Source organism: Lissotriton vulgaris, chromosome 6 (assembly GCF_964263255.1).
Source record: "Lissotriton vulgaris chromosome 6, aLisVul1.2, whole genome shotgun sequence".
Taxonomy (NCBI): Eukaryota; Metazoa; Chordata; class Amphibia; order Caudata; family Salamandridae; genus Lissotriton; species Lissotriton vulgaris.
The window spans coordinates 1,549,528,896-1,549,547,978 of record NC_141694.1 but is presented as its reverse complement, the minus strand read 5'-3'; the positions used below and the strand labels follow the sequence as shown (position 1 = coordinate 1,549,547,978).

At 44.4% G+C, this 19,083-nt stretch overlaps 1 protein-coding gene across 1 annotated transcript in view; it reads right to left on the bottom strand.

The window, feature by feature from the left end:
• Positions 1–19,083, bottom strand: part of LOC147709124 (uncharacterized) — a 3,078,084-nt gene that overhangs the window by 322,285 nt on the left and 2,736,716 nt on the right. The gene's annotated exons all lie outside the window — the stretch shown is intronic.

The following is a 19,083-nucleotide window of genomic DNA, read 5'->3' as shown; positions in this document are numbered from 1 at the left end:
GCACCAGCTCTTGTCTACAGTCAGCTTGCTGTTGGGCAGAGAGGGTGTACGAATAGGCCACTCATCTACTGACCCATCTTTGGCTCTGCTGGAGAGGAGGACAGGAAGAGGTTCACTCTCTGCTTCCTGATCCTCATCAGCACGGTCACTTCAGCCCTGTCGTGGAAAAGCTTTAGGCGGTTAACATAGATGACCCTTTTGGGGTTCCTGCTAGAGCCCAGGTAAGCCAGGTAGGTGACCTCACCTTTCCTCTCAAGGATAGGGTAGGGGCCACTCCATTTGTCCTGGAGGGCCCTATGTGCCACAGGCTCAAATACCCATACCTTCTCCCCTGGTTGGAACCTTCACCATGGCAGCCTTTTGGTCATACAAGAATTTTTGAAGCTCTTGGCTGGCTTCTAGACAAGTTGGTACCCGCACAGGATGGCCAAAAAAGAGTTCAAAGGGGGAAAAATCTCCTCCCTTCTGTGGCACATCTCTGTTAGCGAAAAGCAGGCATGGCAAAAGGACATCCCATCTCCTTCTGAGTTTGTCAGTGAGTCCCATGATCATGCCTTCAATTGTCTTGTTAAATCTGTAAACAAGTCCATTGGTTTGTGGTTGATATTGGGTAGTGAACTTATAGGTCACTCCACACTCAGTCCACATGTGCTTCAGGTAGCGCGTCATTAAGTTTCTACCTCTATCCGAAACCACCTCCTTAGGGAAACCCACTCTGGTAAAAGTACCAATGAGGCCCTAGCCACTACAGGAGCAGTGGTAGTCCTAACGGGAATTGCCTCAGGGTACCTGATAGCATGATCCACTACTACCAGCATGAACCTGTACCCTGATGCAGTTGGAGGGTCAAAGAACCAACATTGTCAATTCCTACCATTTCAAATGGTACCCCAACCACTGGAAGTGGAATTAAGGGGGCCTTTGGGTTGGCCACCTACTTTGCCACTGGCTTGGCAGGTGGCACACGAGATGCAAAACCCCTTTACTTTCTGGGACATGTTTGGCCAGTGGAGGTGGCTGAATAGCTTGCTCCAAGTTTTGCTCTGGCCAAGATGCCCAGCTAGGGGGATATCATGTACCACTGTGAGGAGAAATTCTCTGAACTGCTGAGGCGCAACCACTCTCCTGGTGGCACCATGTTTGGGGTCTCTGACCTCAGTGAACAGGAGCCCTTCCTTCCATTAGGTCCTGTGGAAGCCACTGACATCTCCCCTTTTCTGTGCAGCAGTTTGCTGTCTCAGGCTATCAAGAGTAGGACAGGTCATCTGTAATTGGCGCAGCTCTTGCCTAGAGGGCCCCCCTGGGTGTGGGAGATCTGCTGTATAAGGCCCAAGTTCCTGGGCTCAGTTTTCTCTGGGGCTGACGGGTATTCTCCCTGGGGAGAGGGGACCTGAACTTGTGGCTGTTCAGAAGCTGACTTCCTTCCTTTTCTCTTGGAGGGCTGTGCCATACTTTAAGACTCCTACACCTCTTTTTCACTCTGGGCCTTGCTCTGGATTTTACGCACACCCATTCAGGAATTCCTATCATGGCTTCATGGGACCTAAGCTCGTCTTCAGCCGAAGCTGAGGACTCCAGATCATTCCCTAGCAGACAATCCACCGGAATTGCAGAAGAGACCACAACCTGTTTCAGGCCAGTACCCCTCCACACTCTAAGGACACCATCGCCATGTGATGGAACTTAGTGACATTATCTGCGTTGGTGAATGGGTAAGTATTTCCAGTCAGGTATTGTTCTGAGGATAACAATTTTTTCAGTTTCCAGTCTACTCAGATCCCAATAATTAAGGGCTGCTGTTTGTATTTTTCCATTTTGGTAGGTGAAACAGCCAAGGTAGCAAGATCCACCCCACCCTCAGAGACTAGTGTAGCTTCAGTGTGCCCTCTGATTTGCCCAGGGCACACTAGGGATCCCACCTGGAGACTTGCTATTCCAGAGCTAGCTGGCGGAACTAGAGGGGGATTATTTTTGAGAAAGGCAGAGTCTCCAGTCGGTGTACCAGTGGTCTACAATTGTGACACCATGCCTTTTTGGGATCCCAAATTGTTGCGTGCTTATCTAGGATCCTGATCGATACTGTGACCTTATGCCCCTATTCGGCTATAAATCCATTTATTCCCTATATTGGCATAACCGTTCAAGTGCGATATTCAGAAAGTCATCTCTGGCCTCACACGAACAGAGCCACATTCCAGAATAGTTTTCTCTGCCACTTCCTTTGCAACCAATTAGTGCAATGACAGAGCAGAAGTCACTATCTGAGATTCCTAGATTAACACTCCGAGTTCTTCAACAAGATAAAAACTCAGCAAACCTGGAAATCCCCGCTTGCTGTGTTTTGATTAGTAATGGAACTCTAATGAGCAACTGATAGCGATCACTTCCTAGTGACATCTTTAATTGACATCTTATGTCCAGCAAACTTACGTCAAACATGGGACCTTTCAGGTATAAATATTACCAACGTTGTCTTAAGCAATTGCCCGTTGCCTGTTGCTGCAGCCTGTTGCCCGTCGCTTGATGAAGCTGCTGTATGCAAGCTGCTGATACCATTATCGCTGCTAAAGCGCGAACGATGGTGTGGTGTAACTAGGAGCTGAACAGCCGTCCCTCTGCGAAGAGCCCAGCAGATGCCAGCTGCCCGCGGACGCTGTCCCCCTTCCTCCTCCTCCTCGACGCGCTGAAGAAGAGACGCTGCCTTTCTCCTGCAGAGAAATCCAGCTCCCGCGTTTCTGGTCTACCCTCGCGAGTGACTGGGATACCGAGTTTCCCCTGAAGGAGATACCAGACCTCCATCATTCTATTCAGAGGTATGGTGTTGACTAAACCCTTAGTGAGAATTCTTGAAGCAAACCTTGGCAAAACCAACTTAAACTAAAGCTACTTACTTACTCCCCTCCCACGTATTAGGCTTAGGTCAGGTACACTGGGGTAGGCGTAGTTAGAAGCACCAGTTGAGTATTTTAGCCTAATGTATATATGACTGTATATATGTTTTATTACTTTTAAACCATTGTATGGCTAAGAAACCATATCAATGCTTTTACAGTATTATCTCGCAATACTTATCTTACTGTACGTACTTTTTATAATAACAAGTCTTGCAATTGTGGCAATTCATTTCTCTTGTACGAGAAGAAAGACTGTTCAATAAATGTTAACCCTTTATTGACAAACGCCCGTCTCTCTATTCTCTACATATTGTGAAAGTAATCTGCACTAACTTGACTGAGTAAAATAACTGTCTATTGTTTCACACGACCCTAGAGATTGACTCTTGATCTGAGGAGCAAAGTTGTCATGTTGCACAGTTGTTGGAAAACTGAATCCCTTCTTGTCTGTGCCAGGGAAGCTGATCACTTCCTATTCAGTCAAGAAAGTTTCCAGTGACCTCTGAGCTAGTTGGTAACAAACCCAATTAAGTTTAGCATAGTCAGTGGAGGCCTGGAAGATCTGCACTTCTACGTCGATACTACTATTTATGTTATTCCAATGCGCAGGACCTAGTGGGAAACTAGGAACTACACTACATGGCGCCCAAACGTTTGGTAAGGCCATAAACTAACGCAAGACGTTAGAGTAACTCAGTCGTGCATATTTCACACAGACCCCTTTCTCCCGTAAATACTCCAATAGACGTCTGGAGTGGGTGAAAGGTTAAAATCCGCCCAAACTCAGTAGGAAGAGATTCCTATGTAAAGTTCTGGTTTATTCAATGTTGAAGGATACAGTGTTCCAAAATATTGTGCACCTAATCTTTGTCTCCTTGGAGACCTACTCTGCAAACCTTGCATTTATACAATGCCAGGAGAAAACGGAACCACTGGGGCCGCAGCAGATGCAACTCAGCAGGGTCCCGAACACACAGACCTGGATGCAATTATCATCCCGGTCCACTTAAGAAAGTCTATAACTTTAAAACTTATAGAAAACGGACTGACACCACAAGGTGGTACAGTAATTTTCGTGATAGAGGCACACGAATATCGGCAGACAGAGGTATTCTATTCATGGATAAACTTTCCAGCGGCAAACGCTACAACAAAAGAGTTTCACTATTACAAAATAGAGGAACCTCCGGAAGAGTACGCTCCTTTTGAGGAGACTGAAATCCCACTAAAATTCCGAGAGCACCTGCTCTGGTTTAATGGCGCCCTAAAACATAATGATCACATAACTAGGCTCGGTCCACTAGGTAGATCAGGAGCAACGTGGCCGGTTCTAGCCGGCTACACACCACATCCTGACATTGCAAAAATGTCTAAAGAAGAACTCTTAGTTAACATAAGAGAATTAACAAAAGCATATAGAGAGTTAGTAAAATTATTTATAAAAAAATAATTCAAACACTCCTAAAAAGAGGTGGGATGGAAATAAACAATCCACTCCCAAGGAAAAAGTTTTCCAGTCCAGAGGAAGGTCTCCTCGACGGAGGGAAAGAACTCCGACTCGAGAACACCAGTCTCCCCAGAGGGAGCCCTCTGAGAAAAGATATAATCTTAGAAATAGGGATAATCTGAAAAAAACTGATAGATATCAAAGTATTGATACACGTCCCTCTCGATCTTTTTCGCAGAAATCAGAAAGAAGAGGACGGTCAGACCCAGGAGAGCACACCAAGTCCAAAGACAAGGAACCTGCTCAGAGTAAAAAATCTCAATTTCCGAAAAAGAAGGTAGCCAGTATTAGAGTTATCAACCGTGCCGAGAATACTGAGGACACAGTTGAAAAACGGGGAGTGGGCATTGACAATGTTGGACAGTGCAGCAGAAATCAGTATAGCGCGCAAGATCTTGATGAGTCATCTGGAGACAGTGGACACGAATGAATACATTCAGGTTGAAACTGCCGACACCAGACTTAGCGAGCCCATAAAATATACGAAATAACATTGCGTATAGAGGGTGATAAGACTAGGAGAATAAGGGGTCTATTTTGGGATAAACTCTCAAAAGGCTATGATATTCGTTTAGCTGAAAAAGATTGGCCCCCAGAGTTTGTCAGGGAGTGTCCTCGTGGCGAAGAAATGATTATGCCTGCCTTCTCGAATCACATTCTGATTCACAAAAAATATACATATGCAAGGAAATGGGCAGTAGCCCAGGCACCGGCATTATATAAAAATCATGTAGGATGGGATGAGGACTCACCTCCTCACAAAATCCAGTTAAAAAGTGAACCAACTGCCCAAAGGCAGTATCCCATTAAGCAAGAAGCTAAAAAACAAGTCAGGGAGATCTTAGATCAACTTGAATACCAGGGGGTGATTGAAACTTGCACCTCTCAAATGAACAATCCTTTGTTTCCTGTCTCCAAGCCAGACAATTCATATCGTCTAGTTTTGGACTACAGACACCTAAACTCATGTTGCAAAACTTTTGCAGTACAAAACTCGCATAGTGCAGCCCTAATGAATAACATAGTTAGGAAAAAATATAAAACGACATTAGACATATCTAATGGCTTCTTTTGTCAAAACATTGCTCCAGAAAGCAGATATTTGACCGCTTTCTCAGCATTTGGGTCACAGAAAAATTCTGTCGACTCCCACAGGGGTTCAAGAACAGCCCAGGACTATTCTCAGCTAGGGTAACAGAGTTACTACAAATGTATGATGATGAGGCGTTATCTTACGTGGATGATATCTATCTCACAGACGACGACTTGGATACTCACTTGAAAAGAGTGAACACCATTATACTTGGGTTCGCAGCAGAGGGTTACAAATTCAACTTTAAAAAGTCCCGAATTGCCCATCTGACAGTACTATTTTTAGGGTACGAATTATCAAGTGAAGGAAAAAGCCTAGCGGACAACTTCTTAGAGAAGTGCGCTGTACTCCAAGCTCCAAAAACGCTGAAGAATCTACAATCCATACTAGGTTTTCTGAATTTCGGAAGAACTTACATCCTAAATTACGCAGAGAGGGTTAAACCTCTTTACGAACTAATTAAACCTGATTTTAAACAAATCAATTGGACTCAAAAACACACAGAAATTTTGAGATCACTGCAAACAGACATGTTAGCAAAAACTAAATTAGATACACGTGACAACACACGCGGTCTTGTAATCCTAGTCATCCCAGGAGGATGCGGATTCACGTACCTAACCTCTAATGAGGGAGAAAAGGTACCAATTTCAATTAAATCTCACTTGTACACACAAGTAGAAAAAACATTCAGTCACACAGAAAGAACTGTGAAAGCAGTGCAAATTGCATTAGCAAATGAACGAGAATTAGCACATGGTAAACGGATTAATATCCTCACAGCGGAATCCGCCTTCGAGGCGCTATTCAGCCCAGTAAACCTGCCTACAGTGTCACTGGACCCGAAATGGATACAGTGTGTAGATTCTCTAGGAGCGGAAGATGTGAAATACTATTTCGCCCCGCAATTCGAAGAACTGAATGATTTAGAGTATGAAGAAGAATATCCTCTGCCAATCGAACTTCTGCCTCTCCCACAATACGCCTGTATAATCTATACAGACAGATTTGTACAGCATTTCAACGTAGAGAGCAATTCCTACGATGCAGCCTGTGCGATTGTTAAAGGTCGTTGGCTGTGCGGTAAATTCAGACCGAAAGTAACAAAAACTGAATCTGTAAGAAACTGTTCGGTTCAGAGAACTGAAATCAGATCTTTAAAAATGGCGCTCGAAAATGCAGAACGTGAATTCCCGACACTTATCGTGTGTGATTCTCATTTTTGCGTCAACTCTTACAATAACAAACTGCAGAGGTGGATTGAAAACGATTATAAAGATGACACAGGTGCCACAATAAAGCATAAATTGCTCTGGAAACAGGTAGCTCTTTTACACAAAGAACTACAAAAGACTCACGTGATTCAAGCACAGAGTCTTCAACGTGATGGCGTTCACGTTGCAGGGAATTCATTGGCTAACACAGCCAAAGCGGAAGCAACTAAACCGGCTTCCGTAGCCACAAAAAAGCGTACAGAAAAATACATAGACGGGGAAACCATGCTGGCAGTAAAAACGACCGTAAAAGGCGACTGTGCAGCACTACCCGTGAACTATCCACTCAATTATGCATACGTAATTGATCCAAACTCCGTTCCTTTTGCTCGAATCCCTGGAGTGGGGGATAGGGTAATTCCAAACAGGGACCGGAGGGGCTTCCTCTTACTGGAAGCACACATGGGGTTGGGTCTGAGACACCAAACATTTAAAAAATCTCTGAAAGGATTACAATCAGAGTACTGGTGGCCAGGAATGAGCATAGATATTCAATGTTTTGCTCAAAATTGTGAAGACTGCAACAGAGATCGCAGTAATGAACAGGCCAGTGTAGTTTCAGGAACCCTGATAGACAGCATAAAGCGGTCTATCTGCGCAATCAAAGAAGAGGAGCGCGTCCCATTGTACACAGTTAAGGCTAAACACACTTAAAAAATGTGGCCTCCAGCGCTCGGCTGACGCTAGAACTGTTATAAGAGAGATCTGCGAGTCTTTATCGGCACATACGCAATTACCACGTTCCACTCTGACCAGGGTCCTGCTTTTAGCTCTCGAGCTTATAAGGAGGCCATGGCCAGCATGGGAATTGGGTTGCGGTATTCTTGTCCGTCGCACCCCGAAGGGAATAGTGTGGTTGAAAGAAAAAACCGGGACATAAAGCGACCTATAACAGCAAAGGTATTAGGTTCAGGCGCTGGGTGGGTCAAACATCTAATAAGTGTCCAGACTAGTCTTAATAACTTGCCAAGAAATTCTCTAAAAGGTTTCAGCCCATACGAACTATTGTTCGGAATTAGAATGAACATTCAGGACCTCGATAGTCAGATGTCAGTGGTACAAGAAAAAACAACAGACTTTGACATCAAAGATCGTTTGGCTGTTTTACAGGAACTGAATGAAACAAGAAAATCCTTAAGCAACATAAAGTTAAAGCAACAGCCATCTACCACTGACGAGGCACCACAAGCAACAGCCCCAGCAAGGACTGTCTGGATTCCAAAGATTGGGGATCTAGTCAGAGAAAAAATCGCGGTGAAGAAGGAATTTGGGCCTTCTTACAGAAAAGCAGTACCTCTCTTGGCAGTCACCGGAACAAGATCAGTAGTACTACCGCCCCTTGCTGGTAAAAAGGAGAACAGAGTCGTGTCTATCGACCTGGTAAAACCACAACCATGTGGCCTATAATCAACAGTAGGCCCAGTGGACTCCCAAGAAACAACAGAATACCCAAACTTGCAACAATCCAAGAGGTTCAAACTGAAAGACTCATCACATTCGATCAGCCTGCAGTGCACAGAGAAGGACTATGCAATAATGCCATGGAACTCGTGCCTCTTGAGACACAGATTGTAACAGTTTGTCAAGAAACACCGGTCTACAATAATGTGGCATCAGAAAATGCTACCGAGAGACAAATTGAAAATTCAATCCCAACAATTGACAGAACTGCCTCTCGTTATTTCATCAACTTCGACAACTTCTCTGAAGATCAAAACGACCCCGAAGTGATGCCAGAAACTAAAAAGACCTTTAAAGAAAAAGCAAAGGAACTCTTTCATCAACTGAAGGAAATCTACCTTATTTCCCCTTGGTTAGAGTTCTGGTTCGGTCTAGGTGTATTTTTCTTCCTGCTTTGGCTCATCATGGTACTTTGTTTGGGAAAATTCATTGAGGGAAAATATAGTACAATGGACACAGCAAGTCAGAACATCAACCTAGTCCTCAAACCACACAGATCATCCCACGTGAAGAAAAGAGAACTGTCAACAGTAAATGTCACAGCAATTCCAATACCTGGTGGGGTGGTATGGGAGAAAACAGACTATGAGATCTATGGTCCGGTCGAGATCCTGAAGTATCCTCATCAACTGAAGGTTTCCTTAAGTGACTTTGTAAAACCTAGTACATTCTCTGATGATTGGGACTTTAACAGTATTAATGACATGATGTCTGATTTAGTAATGTCAGCAAGATTCACAGATCATGATTATTTACAAGGTTCATCTAGTTATGAGCAATTATTCTGCTATAACACATTATGGTGATCACTATTTGCATAAATCTGCACAGCCTAGAAATGTTTTTATGTATAATCAATGGGAACATTGTGCTACACCACCTAAAAGCAGTTCTAAAGCATTTTTTGAGAAATTCAAATACTTCCCAGGGTTTAACACCAGTGATGCAGAAATGTTTTATTACAAACTGTTAGATAAAACAGGAATGAAAACAATGCTGACAAACACTAAATTAATATATTCAGAAGCATTTTATGAAAAAATGATGACATTTGGTTTTGATTATTGGAAAAATAACATTGAAACGAAAACCATTTGGGGTACAAAAGATTGGCAGGTACAAGGCCTTGAAGCACTATTCAGAACCTGCATGATACCAGAACAAATGATGTTTTTAAATGACACAATACACCAAACATCCTGTCTTGGCCTAGCTAAGATCAAAGACCTTAACAAACCGTCTATTCCAAAGCCAATACCTGAAAATACAACTACAGATATTGAGTTAGACGTTTCACAAATTTTACATTTTAACAGAACACATCCTGATTGGAAAAAGTGGTTAATCTGGCCTACTGACACAAACAACTGTCAAGATAGATTCCTGAATAAAACACAGGGGTTAAAAATGACCAGACAAGACCCTAGATACTCCCAGAGACAACATCCAGGGATAGTAACAACATACAGTGTAGGGAAACTCTGCCTCGAATGGCTAACATCATCCACACTGGCTGAAATTAAGCAACACTTGTCTTTACTAAAAGATGGTGTTGATTTGCGCGATTTCATTCTTGGACCACGCAAACAGCGTCAAAAGCGTTTCATAGCGACCAGTATCTATGCTGCGTACAACGAGGCTTGGAAAGTCACACAAATTGAAACAGCAGAAAAAATACGAGAAATTGATCGTATTAATTTGGAAAAATCACTTTCTGTAGTGGACAATGGGTTAATGACTCTGTCCTCCAGAATATATTCGTTGGACAATATTGTATCTTCTGCCTTTGACATAATAGACAGAGACTTGCTAATGTTACAACATGGCCAATCTCAATTACGTTCTATTGTACAATTGGGCTGGACGCTGCAAAATCTTCGTTCAGGCTATGTGCCTTGGCGTTTAATCAACACAACGTCATTATTTTCCATTTTTAACCTTACTGATAAAAAATCAGTTTGGCACAGAAAGGAGCAGACTATACAATCCTGAGCATCGAAAAACTTGAGAGATTACCATTGACAATGTCAGAGAGTCCTGTCATTGAATGGATAATGCACGGAATTATCACTATTCCGATAACAACTTTCCGATTTAAAAAGTGCCTTGAATACATACCTACTGGCCAGTATGAACGATTGGGTAAAGGATATGTAAAATCAGAATGGAAATTACCATACACACATTCTTGCTATAGTGACAGCGACAAAAATGTATTTCTTAGTGGTGAAAATTGTAAACATTCACTAAGCGGTATACTTTTGTGCCAGGGTATTAATTTACATGGCGCTTGTGATGGAAATTCTAACAACCTTTCATGCCACCAGCTAGTCACACCTGCAACTCAGATAGAGCCCTTCTTTATGCAACTTGCTAACGGGAGTTACATTCTTAGAACGGATCACAGATGTTGTGGCCTTGTTCCAGGGAAAAGTTATCTAGTAAGAGTAACATCCATGGTCAAATGCTGTATGCAGGCATTGTTCCCGAGCGGGCTTGCAGACACAGTGACTCCCATCTGGCCTCGTCTGAATCTCTATTCTATACGAATTGATACTTTAAGCAAAATGAAGTCTGTGCTTTTACAGACAACAGTGCCCATAACGTCATCAAAAGAGACGTATGATCTTCTAGTTGCAAGGACAGCTACGGAAGTTCATGAACTTTTATCAACAAATTGCCCCGTGCATTTCGTAGAAATGCTTAGCCAACTCCTTAACATGTCTAGTGCCACAGGCATCCCAGGCATATTTAAGACGATTTTTACGGGACTGCTAACACCTTTTCAATCAATTTTGGGAATCGTTCCTAATTTTGTTCACTCTGTTTTTGGCGGCATACCCTTATTTTTGGGACTTGTAGCAGGGATTTTATTTTTGACCGTCCTGCTTCGTTATGGCAAGCCAAAGCTCAGACATAGGTCCCATGGGAATGGAAGAGACAATCCTAGCAATGCGCTACCGGGACAGGATACCTAACGTCCTTGGATTGGCCAGGCTGAGAGATCTCAACATGACCTGGTTCCTTTCATTCAGACCTATATGGCAGAACTGTATCTTACCGGTACTTCGATGTATGCTATGCGGATATGAGTGCGTGTTGGACATCTGTCTTTCACTTCCATCAGCAGTACCAATGGACGTCGATACTTTGCTCAGTCCGATAATGGCTCACGCATTGTGTTGTCCCCAGCGGCTACCAATCCTGATGACGGCATTCGTTGGGACTCCTGTGCTACGACTAGGTGGTAACAGTGGAGCGAGTGACAAAAGCAACATCATCCAGGTCCGACCTTCTGTGAGCATTGCTGATCCCGACTATGATGACAGCAATCATTCTCACACCTGCCAAGTTACAGCACTATCGAATTTGGTTGAACTGTCACCTGATTTTGTAGACCAATTCTTTGAGAGCCTGTCTGATATGATGTTCTCACCCGAACAGAAACAATAACTTTGGAGAAGCATTCCGACACACAGCGTTCCCATGAACTCTGAATTCGGCCTTCAGTTTTGAACAACAAAAACTGCTAAAAGCGTTGGAACTCTATTTTCCCGTTCAAACAATAATTCTTTTGAATTGAACACTTTATAATATTCACCCTTTTTTGGCACGAAAAATTCTTTGCTTAAGGTAAAAACTATTCTTAGAGAACAGAAGCTTCAACTTCTATTTCTAAACACATCTAGAGACATAACAAACTTACATCAGCCTCTAGCACATGTTATTGCAATGCATTTATATGTGATGATTTATCTCGCCCTTCTTCTGTTTCAGAGATATTTCATGTGTAATTCTTTTTGCATAATCGTTCATTGATTTCATATGCTATAATTTTTGAATGATTTCTATGCTTCAAAAACGTACAGTACCTATAATTTCACGTATTTCAAAATACGCCTATTTCAAATGCATTTATGTATTTTGGGGTGGGCAATGTTACACATGCATCTTATTGCTCTAGTTTTAGTAATTTGATGGACATGAACCCGTGGAGTGGGTGTTGCGTGCTTATCTAGGATCCTGATCGATACTGTGACCTTATGCCCCTATTCGGCTATAAATCCATTTATTCCCTATATTGGCATAACCGTTCAAGTGCGATATTCAGAAAGTCATCTCTGGCCTCACACGAACAGAGCCACATTCCAGAATAGTTTTCTCTGCCACTTCCTTTGCAACCAATTAGTGCAATGACAGAGCAGAAGTCACTATCTGAGATTCCTAGATTAACACTCCGAGTTCTTCAACAAGATAAAAACTCAGCAAACCTGGAAATCCCCGCTTGCTGTGTTTTGATTAGTAATGGAACTCTAATGAGCAACTGATAGTGATCACTTCCTAGTGACATCTTTAATTGACGTCTTATGTCCAGCAAACTTACGTCAAACATGGCACCTTTCAGGTATAAATATTACCAACGTTGCCTTAAGCAATTGCCCGTTGCCTGTTGCTGCAGCCTGTTGCCCGTCGCTTGATGAAGCTGCTGTATGCAAGCTGCTGATACCATTATCGCTGCTAAAGCGCGAACGATGGTGTGGTGTAACTAGGAGCTGAACAGCCGTCCCTCTGCGAAGAGCCCAGCAGATGCCAGCTGCCCACGGACGCTGTCCCCCCTCCTCCTCCTCCTCGACGCGCTGAAGAAGAGACGCTGCCTTTCTCCTGCAGAGAAATCCAGCTCCAGCGTTTCTGGTCTACCCTCGCGGGTGACTGGGATACCGAGTTTCCCCTGAAGGAGATACCAGACCTCCATCATTCTATTCAGAGGTATGGTGTGAACTAAACCCTTAGTGAGAATTCTTGAAGCAAACCTTGGCAAAACCAACTTAAACTAAAGCTACTTACTTACTCCCCTCCCACGTATTAGGCTTAGGTCAGGTACACTGGGGTAGGCGTAGTTAGAAGCACCAGTTGAGTATTTTAGCCTAATGTATATATGACTGTATATATGTTTTATTACTTTTAAACCATTGTATGGCTAAGAAACCATATCAATGCTTTTACAGTATTATCTCGCAATACTTATCTTACTGTACATACTTTTTATAATAACAAGTCTTGCAATTGTGGCAATTCATTTCTCTTGTACGAGAAGAAAGACTGTTCAATAAATGTTAACCCTTTATTGACAAACGCCCGTCTCTCTATTCTCTACATATTGTGAAAGTAATCTGCACTAACTTGACTGAGTAAAATAACTGTCTATTGTTTCACACGACCCTAGAGATTGACTCTTGATCTGAGGAGCAAAGTTGTCATGTTGCACGGTTGTTGGAAAACTGAATCCCTTCTTGTCTGTGCCAAGGAAGCTGATCACTTCCTATTCGGTCAAGAAAGTTTCCAGTGACCTCTGAGCTAGTTGGTAACAAACCCAATTAAGTTTAGCATAGTCAGTGGAGGCCTGGAAGATCCGCACTTCTACGTCGATACTACTGTTTATGTTATTCCAATGCGCAGGGCCTAGTGGGAAACTAGGAACTACACTACAAAATCCTACCTTGGTACCCAGTTTGTGGTTATGGAGAATTTGGGGGCCCACCCTCCTGAGCAGGGTTTTAGGAACCTTCAGCAGACTCTTTTCTTTTATCCTTAGGTTGTTCATCCTCTTTCCCCTGGGGAAGTTTTGTAACCCCTTTCTTTTGGTCCCCCCACCAGTGGTATTTTTCGTCACCCTAGTCCTGAACTGTGGTCTGCCTTCCCCAATTCTTGGGGAGAAGTAGGATCTAGGTCCAACAAGTATTGATGCAACATTTTGGAAACACGGTTACTCAACAGATGTACTTTCATAATCAAATTATACAGACCATCTTAGCCATGCACCTGGCTTCCTTTCAACCAACCACCTAGTGTCTTTACTGAAAAATCTACAAAATCAACCCAGGACTGACTCAGGGTTTTCTTAGCCCCCTTGAACTTAATTCTATGATTTTCAGTGGTGCACCCAAAGCCCACAAACAGGGTACCCTTCATTTGGTCTCAGGACTCAGCATCGGCCTCGTTCAGTGTCAGGAGCCTATCCCTGCTCTTACCAGAGATCAGTTCCCAAAGTGGAGAGCCCCAATACATCTGGTTAAGCCTCCTCATCTTACAGGCTCTCTCGAAATCTGTAAACCATTTCTTGATAGCATCACCCACTGCATATTTTGGGACTATTCTTTTGGAGATTTTAGGGTCAAAGATTTCTTCTCTAGGTATTATGTTGCTGCCACCATTCATGGGTGCTAAACCCATGTCTGCCCTTTCCCTTTCTATAGCCAATATCCTGTCCTCAGGGCTATTCTATAGGCCAATCTTTCAAGAATACCTTCTTCCTCACAGAGTTCTTCATTGTAGCGTGAGCGACCTGAACCATCCTTGCTAGAGGCAGGTGCTCTTGGCGCATTTGGTTGGTTGCCGGGTACAGGTACAACTTCTCCTTCGAGGGAGGGAAGATCTGGATCATCCTCCTCACTCACTTTATACTGATCTTCAGGGTTGGTGGCCTCATCCGCAGGATAGCCCAGCTCATACTCTGCCAACAGCTTCTGAAGAGTTGCAGTAGTAGGGTGGGAGTCAGTTTTTGCCTTGTACCCTTTATAGGGGATCCCTAATTGCGGGTATTTAAGCTGCAGGTAAAGGGTATGGTTGATCTCCTTAGGCACAGACTCTGGGGTACTCATTATCACACTAAAGGTGGGACTTTTTGGAGCTAGAAAAGAATCCTAACACAAGTTTTTCAGTCCTATTTATAGTACGTTTGAAATTTTAAAAAGTTTTAAACTTCAGGGACTTAACCAAGTCCCTAACAGTTAATTTTATGTTTGGAACAAATCAACCAATCGATGAAAATGCTGTTTTAAATTAAAGGAAATTTTGGGATTTACTTGAGTCATCACTTATTAACCAAGTGGTAGCAGCAAACGCAAAGTCATAGATCCCACTGCTGATCCACCAATGTAGGAAGCTGGCTCTCTATATAGTGCACTAAAAAGAAGTACACTGTGTAGAGAGTATAGTGGGTCCCCACTTGGCTTATACAGGCTAAAGTAGATAATACTAGCGCTCTCTTTTGGGTTGTGTGGGCGAGCACTTAGGCTTATCAAAGGGTAGTGCTAAGCATTTGTTGTACTCATAGAGGCAATAAATGAGATACACACTCAAAGAATAAATCTGAGACCAAATTAGAAAATAACACTCCTTTTTATGTATTTTGTAAAACCAAGAACTTGGTTAAAAAGTAAGTACTATTTTTGTTAAAAGTTTTCAAAGGTAAGTAAAATGTTCAAACCTGTGCACATTTACATACAATGCAATTCCATGGACGGAAAAGTCACAGAGGCATAAAGGTAAGTGCAGTCGGTTTCAAGGTTTTAATTTCAGGGTTTTACTTTCAGGGTTCAGAGTTGTAGTGGGCCAACGTCCAAAGTACTACCAGAAGTTCTTTGGGAACTGCCTGGGTTTTACTGGGAGCAGGATGCTGGTGAGGTAGTAGCTGGGCACAATACGGGGAAAGGGGGGCACCTGGAAACAGGCTGCACACGGGGACTTGGGGACATGCAGAGAGCTCCCAAACGGGGGGTTAGGTCACAAGGGGTCTTGGAGCAAGTCCTTTGGTACCTAGGCTTGGGCCGGGAAGCTGCAAGGCAGTGGACCTGACTCTGCTTGTCGTTGGCTGAAGACTGCAAGGGAGTAATGCCTCTACTCCAAGGGAGACTATAGGCGATTTTCAAAGTGCTGGCAGGCTAACCAAGGCTTTGGTAGTTCTCCAGCTTGCAGGCTGAGTCACTATGTTGCGACTGTCGAGAGAGTTGCGAGCAGGCATTGTTCCACATCGAAAACTTTCAGCTCCTCTGTTGTTCTTTCCAGGGAGTGCCTATTCTTCATCCTTATTCTCTTGATCTGTCGAACTTGAGTTCTTTTTTTTAAACAAAGTTTAATTAACTTTTTTGCTTGACATCATACAACATATCACAAGCACATTACATTGCGCCTTGGCATGTGACTTATTGCATCACCACTACATCATGAAACAAATGAATAAAGAAAAAGAAAGGAACCATGTGCTCATTGTGCAACTGAATAATTGTTAGTAACCTTCCTTGCCCGTTACCCCCAACTTGTGTCCCCACCCCCTTCCTCCAGTCCTTCAACTCAGTACCATCTACTCTTAGGCAATCTTTTTTTTTTTTTTTTTATTTTTAAACTTTATTTTTGTTGCAGGTACGAGACACATATTTTCTCCGTCAGTGGGCTGCATTCCCACACTATTAATCGTGTACTAATCTAGAATACAGTTGTAGACACGGCCCATCAGCCCACATCCCGGAGGCCGGGCGGCGCAGCTGCAGTCAATCAACCGAACCTTAAATAGTCAGCAGCAGTGCGGGTCATCCATGTCAAGTCGATATCCTGCATTTTTCATACAAAAACACCCTCCCCCCCAACCCCCAACTATAGTCATTGTGACTGAATAACAAACCCCAACAAGCTCATTGCCACATCAGTTCCTCGTATCCCCCAACATTCGGTGCAACTTCCCTATGGTCACAGATTCGCCCTCGACCTCCTCCCCCATCCCAGCACTTCCCCCCAGAACAGTACCTTTCCAGTCTTTTCTTTCAAAAATTTCTCCTCGGTAGTACATACCACCCCGCTCATGGCTCTGCAGTTCCAAATTAGATCCCCACTCCCATTTGTAGGTCCCCCGTGTTTGACCTGGCGTACCTCACTGTCCTCCCTCCAAACCATGGTAGTGTCTCCATTTCGCCCAGACCCTCCGAAACTTTTTAGGGCATCCCCTCGCCTTATACGTCACCCTTTCTGCAGCCATGTAGAGATCTAGGCCCCTTCTCCATTCCTCCATGTCTGGTGTCTCCGCGGCCCCCCAATATTTTGCGATGTCCCTCTTGGCCACTACTAGCGCCAGTACTAAAAATATGAGTTGGTAGCGTGGTAAGTCTACTTCGTTCGTCATGCCCAACAACGCCAGTTTTGGGTCCTGCTCTAACTCTATCCCCAGGACTTCCCCCAGTTCCGTAAAAATGTGTGTCCAGTATATGCGTATTTTATCGCACGACCATATTGTGTGGTAGAAGTCACCTGGGTGTTGTTGACATCTGAGACACCGGGGGTCCGTTATTTTTCCCGTTTTGAGGAGACGTACCCTATCAAAGTAAGTCCTGTGTAGCACGTGTAGCTGAATGAGCCTCAACCGTGACTTAATCGCCACCTCGCGTGGGTGCATCAAGACTATCTCCCAGTCCAAATCCTCCATCTCGCCTACGTCCGCCTCCCATAGTCTCCTAAGTTTCGTTAAGTCCCCCAGCATAGTGTTAGTCAGTGTCTTGTATGTGAGCGAGACCGCCTGATGCGTTATCTGTTCCTGCAGAAGCCTACCTTCTAGCGGGGCGTATTCTGGCAAATCCGTGAGAGAGATGTTTTGGGCTCTCCACGCATGCGCCAATTGTGTGTGCTTGAAAAGTTGAGAGCGGTGTAGTCCATAGTCCATTTGTAGCCTGTCGAACGACTTCAGTTCCCCCCTATATATGACATCGCCAATATGTGAAATACCTATGTCGTCCCATCTTTGGAAACCTTTCAGCTTTTTGAGTTCTGTGAGCCAATGGCAGTGCCACAACGGCGTCTGTCTAGTTGGTCTCCCCTTCCACCCCATCCGTTTTGTCGCTCGCGTCCACGCCCATAGTGTGAGCTGTGTCGCCGGTAGGAGCGACCTCCTTATCCTACCCCCGTAGAGATAGTGGTATACATTGTGAGGCGACAGCTTTAGCCGTTCCAGTGCGTACGTCGGGTGGTCAGCCGGGGCATGGATCCACTCGTTTATTGGCGTTAGGTGTTCCGCCCAATAGTACGCCTCTAGGTTAGGCAGGGAAATCCCCCCACTGTATTGGTGTCGCTGGAGCGTCTGAAGTGCAATACGCGGTTGTTTCCCCAGCCACAGAAAGGAGCGCAGGTCCGCGTGTACCTTGGGTAGCGTGGCGGCCGGGAGCGGGTAGTATTCGTTTTGGAGGGCATAAAGGAACTTGGGGAGGGTAATCATTTTGTACATCGCAGCCCTTCCTAACAGGGTGAGCGGCAGTTGTCTCCATCTATTCATGTCCACTACCGCCTCGGCCATGACTCGCTCCACATTTCTGTTGAACGAGAGCGCCCTGTCCAATGTAACATAGACCCCCAGATATTGAAACCCCTCTGTAGTGGTGAGCAGTTGGTCAGGTAGGGCCCCCCACCCATCCGCTCCTTGCGGGTCATAGAGTATTGATTTGTTCCAATTGATGGTATGACCCGCTCTTGCGCCAAAGCCCTCCAATACCCTGAATAACTCCGGGACCGAAACCTGCGGTTCCGTTATGTAGAGCAGCACGTCGTCTGCATACAGCGAGATTTTTTCCTGTGTTTCCCAGGATGTCTCCCCAGAGAAGCCGTGGATACCGGGGTTTTGTCTAATCCTGGAGGCCAGGACCTCGATTGTGAGCGTGAATAGTAAGGGGGACAGTGGGCACCCCTGTCTCGTGCCTCTGAATACCCTAAATTCTCTGGACATTCTGCCATTGACTCGCACACGCGCTGTCGGAGCTGTATACAGTAACTCTATCCACCCCTGAAATTTTGGGCCAAGGCCAAACCGCTGTAGTGTTGCCAAGAGGAATGGCCAGTGCACAGCGTCGAACGCTTTCTCTGCATCTAGGGAAAGAAACCAGTGGGGTTCCGTTCTGTCCTTGACTTCCTGCAACCAATTATGTGTGCGTCTCAGGTTTAGTTTAGTCGCTCTGTCTGGCAGGAAACCTGACTGATCTGTGTGGATGAGATCTGGAATCACCGACCTCAGGCGCGTCGCCAGTACCGTAGCCAAGATCT